This window comes from Procambarus clarkii, chromosome 8, assembly GCF_040958095.1.
Source record: "Procambarus clarkii isolate CNS0578487 chromosome 8, FALCON_Pclarkii_2.0, whole genome shotgun sequence".
NCBI lineage: Eukaryota > Metazoa > Arthropoda > Malacostraca > Decapoda > Cambaridae > Procambarus > Procambarus clarkii.
The window spans coordinates 40,627,173-40,634,473 of NC_091157.1; positions in this window are offsets into that span (position 1 = coordinate 40,627,173).

Consider the following 7,301-nt stretch of genomic DNA (forward strand, 5'->3'; position numbering starts at 1 on the left):
CTGCTAGAATTTACCTACTTAAAATTATCTGTTAGATTAAGGACCTGCCTGAAACGCTGCGCGTACTAGTGGCTTTACAAGATTGTAAATACTATGCTATGTATTCTCACAAACCCAATGTACCTTCTTGTATATAAATAAATAAATAAATAAATAAATAAATAAATAAATAAATTAATGACTAAATTTAAATTTACAGTGACAAGACAAAACAGGAGTTTAGAAATATCAGATTTTGTAAAAGTAAAGTTATGTAGTAAGGAGAAGTTTATAGATTATTGACATTTTAAGCTATGAGACTGATAATTAGACAATTAATTATTCAAAGGGTTCTATAATATTGAAGTCTTAATGGTATCACATTAAATTTAAATGTAAAGTAGTAGTATACAAAGTGGCTTTTACAAATAATCGCCAACAGAACCTAAACACCTAACCTAACCTATGCGTAAAATTTGTATGTTTAATAATTATATTAATTTATATGTGAGAACAAACCAATTTTTAACACACAATATGTTAATATTGATGAATGCGTCTGGGGAGGACGGCCACTGCTTTAACCAGCCTAGTGTGAGGACGTATTGTGCTATGATATCAACGTTAATGTTTGAACGTCATCGGTTGTGAGTCGTGTGTAAAGTGTTTAGCGTTGGTAAACAGGGGGTTTTAGGCTAAATAAATGAACAATTTGGCCTTTGTTTATGGGAACGGGCCGTGACTAGTTATGCGGAAGTAGAGGGTTTAAGTCTTCTTTTCAAGATTGGAATGATCACGCGCACAAACCCACTAGAAGAAAGGTGGAGTTTCATCATAGTTTCGCCTCAAAACATTGGCCAAATGCATCCCTCATATCGTATTTTCCAAGCCCACATCACCTAATTATTTCACCCACGTAATTTTAACGCATATAATTGAGTCCTTCCTCATACACATCCTCAGACTCCTCATCTAAAGTTTCCACTGATTCCCAAAACACATTCGTAAATTTTTATATACTATGTAACCCAAAACTATTTTCGCGAACAGAATTGAACATTTATATTAAAATTTTGTGCATAATTAGGCCTATAATAGGCTAGGTTAGGTGTTTTGTTTTTTTAGGTAATTATACGTAATTTCAGTACGTGGGTGGAGCATTTATCAACCCATCCTAAAGTAATGGCCTTACGAGCTGTCACCGTCCCCAAAACGTATTCAGCAGGTTTAACTTGAAGTGTATTTAAAATCAGCAGTACTCAAATATAAAATAATGATTTTATATACTCATGTGTAAAGTGCTTTGAATTGATAAACAAGAGGTTTGGATGCTGGATTAACAAGCTTTTCGTCCGTTATTAGTCAACCCGTCCTCGACTCAAGTCCATTCCTTCCAGCGGTCGACCCCACGGACACATTCATAAATTTTAACATGCTGTTCATCTAAAACGAATTTTCTCTGATATAAATTAATATTATAATATATTAGCATATTGTGAATAGATAGGCATAGGTTAGATTAGGTGTTTAGGTTCCGTTGGCGATTATTTTTATTTGTAGTACGTGGGTGAAGCATTTACAGCGTTGTGGTTCGAACAAAATTCCTCAGTGAAGCACTTGTTCCGGAATTATTCGCACGTCAGCGGTTGTGAGCCGTGTGTAAACCATTTTTCATTCACAAACAGGAGGTTTGGCGGGTGCATGAATTCACTTTTGGGTCTTTGTTAGGAGGGTTTAGAGACTGTGAACGAAGCATTTAGAGGATGTTTTCACAGCTCATCACCATAACCAGCCCGTCCTCCAAACAAAGATCCAAAAGTGATTCCATGAACCCGCCAAACCCCCTGTTTATGAATGAAAAGCGATTTACACACGACTCACAACTGCTGAAGTTCGAACATATCCGGAACAAGTGCTTCACTGACGAATTTTGTTCGAATCACAACGCTATAAATGCTTCACCAACGTACTACAAATACAAATAATCGCCAACAGAACCTAAACACCTAACCTAACCTATCCTATGTCTATATATGCACAATATGCTAATATATTATAATATTAATTTATACTTGAGAAAATTCCCGTTTTCAATGAACAGCAAGTTAAAATTTATGAATGCGTGTGTGGGGTCGACCGCTGGATGTAATGGACTTGAGTTGAGAACGGGTTGCCATAACAAAGGGCCATCGGCTTCAAAACGTATCAGTCATATATTGATTATTTCAAATCTACACCAGTCAGTATTTGACTTACTGGTTGGGCTAAAGGATGGGATGTGTTTTCAAGCTGAACTGTGATGAAACAATTCGCTTTAGGCGGGTTTAAGAGCGGGTTCATTCGAAGTTGGAAAGTGAAACCTTCTGAACCCTTTACTTCCGCGCGTCAGTTCAGAACAGTGTTGTGTTTGGTGGGAGACAGACGTACTGTGGCGAGGGTGACGGAAACCTGAAAATTCTTCAAAATAAATTGAAACTGTGCTCCTGGAAAAAAAAAAGATACAAGCATTCAGTTACAGAGAGTTCAAGTGACTTTATATTGTAATATTGACAAACTGTTGGCGTGTTGCGACTAGTTTGTTGACGTAATATTTTTTTTTTGTAATAGATGCGTGTACTCCAAATATTCGTTCTTTACTTAGTAAATTCCGTGACGTACATTGTGCATATTTCTGAAGAATATGGCAGACATCAGGGCAGAAAAAGCCCCTGCTGCTGTACGGGGCGAAGTGTTGACACCAGATAGTTTAGAGTTTAACAGGGAATATTGGACGGAGACGCCTTAACTGCTGTTGCAAAATTACATACTCTTTCGTGGAGTGTTTCTTGTCTTGCGCCAGAAAATATTGCGTTGTGTTGCTAAATCTGTGTATACGAGCGTGTCACTAGCAGTGTTGCCACCCACTTGTCCCACCTCCCTAGACGCGGTGCTACAGCTCCCTCGTCCTTCAGTCCAAGGTAAACAATGCCTCCATGCTCAAGTATCACCTTTACCTGGCCTGCTTATATATATTATTGATTAAAATGTGATTATTTATGTCGTACATGATAACTTTTATGTGTAAGGTGTAAAAAAATATAATTATTGTCATTGCAGGTAAATGTTTTCACAGCTCATCACGTGACACATATCCACCAATTTTTAAGGTACGTAACAACTTCCTTCTGTTTCCATCGTCATATTATGTCGTCTGATAATTCATCACAACTTGAGAAATATTGGATAACAGTCACTTCATAGACGAAGTTTTCTCGGTATAATATATATAAAAGTATATATATATATATTTTTTTTTTTTTGGGGGGGGGAGGAGATGTATACAAGAGTTGTTACATTCTTGTACAGCCACTAGTACGCGTAGCGTTTCGGGCAGGTCCCTGGAATACGATCCCCGCCGCGAAGAATCGTTGTTAAAACCATTTTACCCATTTTACTGTTGCGTTAAACAGAGGCTACAGTTAAGGATTTGCGCCCAGTAAATCCTCACCGGCCAGGATACGAACCCATGACAAAGCGCTCACGGAACACCAGACGAGTGTCTTACCACTACACCACGGAGACTACAAATATTGAGATAAACACAGGTGCTGTGCCGTCGAGGAGTCTGGGTGACAACGTCAGCAGATACACAATGTTTCTGGTCACCAGTGTAAGCTAACTTTATCCGGGGGAAAGGGAGTCGCCAAGCATAGAGTCCCAGGAATAGTAATTGTAGGAAGGAAAAGGTGCCTGAGGGTGAACGATTTCTGGGGTACAGTCCTGTGTACTGTTTGTGAAGAGGCGCACTTGCGGGCTGAAATACGTCAAGCAAGTGGCGTCAAGCTGCCTAGGGAACCATAAGGGAGCTGGCCGGTCAGTTTTCGTGGCGGACTGAGCCGGAGCTCATTGTAGACAAGTCTGGTGAAAGGAGCACCAGCACAGAAAACTGCACCGCTTGTTAATTGGGTAACTCAGATAACTGAATTAGTGGCAAACAAGTGACTTTATGAGCTACGTGTAGAGCAAGGTTTTGTAAACTTGTTCTCAGGTGTACACAATGTGGCACAATGGACGAATTCAGATAAATCTTGAATAGAAAAAAGGGGGCAGTTATGTATACTGATGGAGATGTAACAAACTGAAAAGCACTTGGGGGTTAAAATGTCTGTAGGGGTCGAAAATATGGCACGCATCAAACTGATTTATGCTGTTTGAGGCAGAATTCGTCTTTAATATCAGATAGTAGTGACGGTGTTGAGAACAGAGGTAATTGCCGCGTTTGGTGGGAGTGTGTCGGGCAGAAGTCGTCTGAATGGTAGTGAATAAGTTAAGCAGCAATAGAGACCCTGTTGATGAGAGCAGAACCTCATTACAGGGTTCAGTTATGACTCGTCTAGTGGGGCTTGCATCTGGAATGGAGATGAATGAGTTAGAAAATGAGAGGACAGAAAAATTCTGCTATTGAAGGGTCTGAGTTAAAAGTGAAAACATAGGGGGAGGAAGCGGTTGAAATAGAAGTTCTTAGATTGGAAATTAAGATTTAATGCCCTAGGGCGGAGAGCTCTGGGACTCCAGCACGAGAGTAGACCTGGAGAATCAGAGGATTCTAAATGAGAAGATGAGAAAGAGGTTTAGCGTTATAAAGTTATTTAGAGATTCTAAACAATATAGCTTTGTGGATGAAAGTTAAGATTAGATTTCGTGGTTGGAGACAAGATAATTTTTGTTAATTCAGGAACAGGGCAGTTATATGGAGGGCCCTAGAGCTATGCATAACGCAAATGGCTAGAAAGTTAATGGGGGAAAGCGAGAAAGATTTATGTAACACTGTCATTGGAGACCTATAGACATAACGAACAGGTAAACACCAACGTGTTACAGGTTCTCAGCGAAGTAACCCACATATATCAACGCAAACTTGGAGTAGCAATGCCAGGATCCTAACAACTGCCCAACGAAACCACAACGCTATATTTTACGTCGTAAAAATGTTATCTATTTTCTTTAATAATAGTTTGTAAGTCGAGACTTCTAAAATGGGTTCAACGTCGCACCACATGTTATCTTAATTTATAGAAAATGAATACCTTTTGCTATTCCTTACACTATCAATCCCACATCATATGTCCATACATTTTATTAACCCAACCCAACCTTGCATTTTGCTTTAATCTATAACAACACCACATACAAGTTCAAGTATGTGTTGAGACAAGAAAATAATACATCTCAAAAGGATAGAGTAGCTTAGGCTATTTCTACCCCCTACGCCACATACATTAGTTAATTTAAGTTACATTCTCTTTTCTTTGAGGTAAGTATAGTTATACTGTCTTTATCATCACACCACCTCACACATGTCTTTGCAACAGGGGCGGGCAGCCTTGCTTACTGTAAGTCACACATGATACAGCTCTGAGGTTTGAGAGATAAGACATGAACAAACGTTTTTATTGTTATAAATTTTGTTCCTACATTTTATATAAATTAGAAAAAATGCATATTAAATGCAAAAATATTTATTCGTGCATGCAATATCTCTCTTTAAAAGATTCTTATTTTATTCTGAAAGCTGAAAATTGTTTAAGATCAGAAATAATCTTATTTCCCTTGGAGTGTCAAGTTGAGAGTCTGTAGACGATTCATTATATCAGCAAGGAACATCAGAGCTTGAATCCATTCATATTCCAGTTGAGGATGGGATATTTAAATTTCTTTGAGAAAAGTAATAATAGGCTCCAACAGATACACAAACCCACTCAAGACATTGCTGGTTGACAGCGACCTCACTGTAGCGTAGAAAGAGACGTCACTAAGTTCTATATCCTCAAACTCCAATTTTTCAATACAATTGCTGAACCGTCGGTGGGTATGAAGTAGAACATTTTAAGGACAGCTTCCATAACATCTCCATACTTGAATATCTGGCTGCCAGGTGTTCACGATGATTAGTACCATGAACAGGGAGAAACTCTAGAAAGCTGGCATCACTTTTCATAGGTGCAATTAATCCTACATTTTCCTCCATTATTGCTGATGCTCCGTGTTGCAACACTGACGAGTTTATTCAGTGAAACATTAGCATTTCTTAAGGTTCTGTCAAGCGCATTTTTAATGTCTTCACCATTAGTTTTCTTTTAATACCACTAAGTCAAACATCTCTTTTTCACATTTACATCAGAGGAAACATAGCGAACAAATATTGCCAGGTGTGGCTTGTCTTGTATGTCTGTCGATTCGTCAAGAGCTGAGCTGAATGAAAGATAATTTTTTAAATCATTCTGCATTTTGCCTGCAAGGCCGGCCGGCCGAGCGGACAGCACGCTGGGCACGTGATCCTGTGGTCCCGAGTTCGATCCCGGGCGCCGGCGAGAAACGATGGGCAGAGTTTCACCTTATGCCCCTGTTACCTAACAGTAAATAGGTACCTGGGAGTTAGTCAGCTGTCACGGGCTGCTTCCTAGGGGTGGAGGCCTGGTCGAGGACCGGGCCGCGGGGACACTAAAGCCCCGAAATCAACTCAAGATAACATGAGCAGGAATCTGAGAGATGCGCTTCTCTGTAGTGCGGTGTGACACTGGTGTTTGTGTTATTAGTCGCTCAGACTTTGTTATGTGTGTACCGGGTGCCTGACTAAAACCTTATCTTTCTCTGTTTTAGCTGGCCCTTAATTACCGGTTCTAGGGCCAGATTCACGAAAGCACTTACGCAAGCACTTACGAACCTGTACATCTTTCCTCAATATTTGGCGGCTTTGTTTACAATTATTAAACAGTTAATGAGCTCCGAAGCACCAGGAGGCTGTTTATAACAATAACAACAGTTGATTGGCAAGTTTTCATTCTTGTAAACTGTTTAGTAAATGTAACCAAAGCCGTTAAAGATTGGGGAAAGATGGACACGTTCGTAAGTGCTTGCGTAAGTGCTTTCGTGAATCTGGCCCCTGATATTACTCGTGCTGTTGTTGTAATCTTCACCACCAGTACTACCTTAATGCGCTCTTGTTGTTGTTGTTGTTGTTGTTGAGTTAGGGGCGACGACGATCGTGGGATCGGATGCGCCCCGGCGTACCCGTGAAGGGTGAATCGCAAAGCCAGGAAAGGCGTAATGCTAAGCCAAAACGCGAAACTATAATGCGCTCTTGGTGTTTGGTCGCCACGAAGACCACGGACACCAGACAACACTTCTCCAAAAGCTTACAACACTAAATCTGGACTCTACATCAAGCTTCGTAAAAGAGACTTTAAAAGCTGCCACCACCTGACTTCATAAAAAGTGAATAATTACCTTGACTGCGAAGCAGAAAACAGCCAATTAGTCCAGGAATAACCAGAAAGAACATA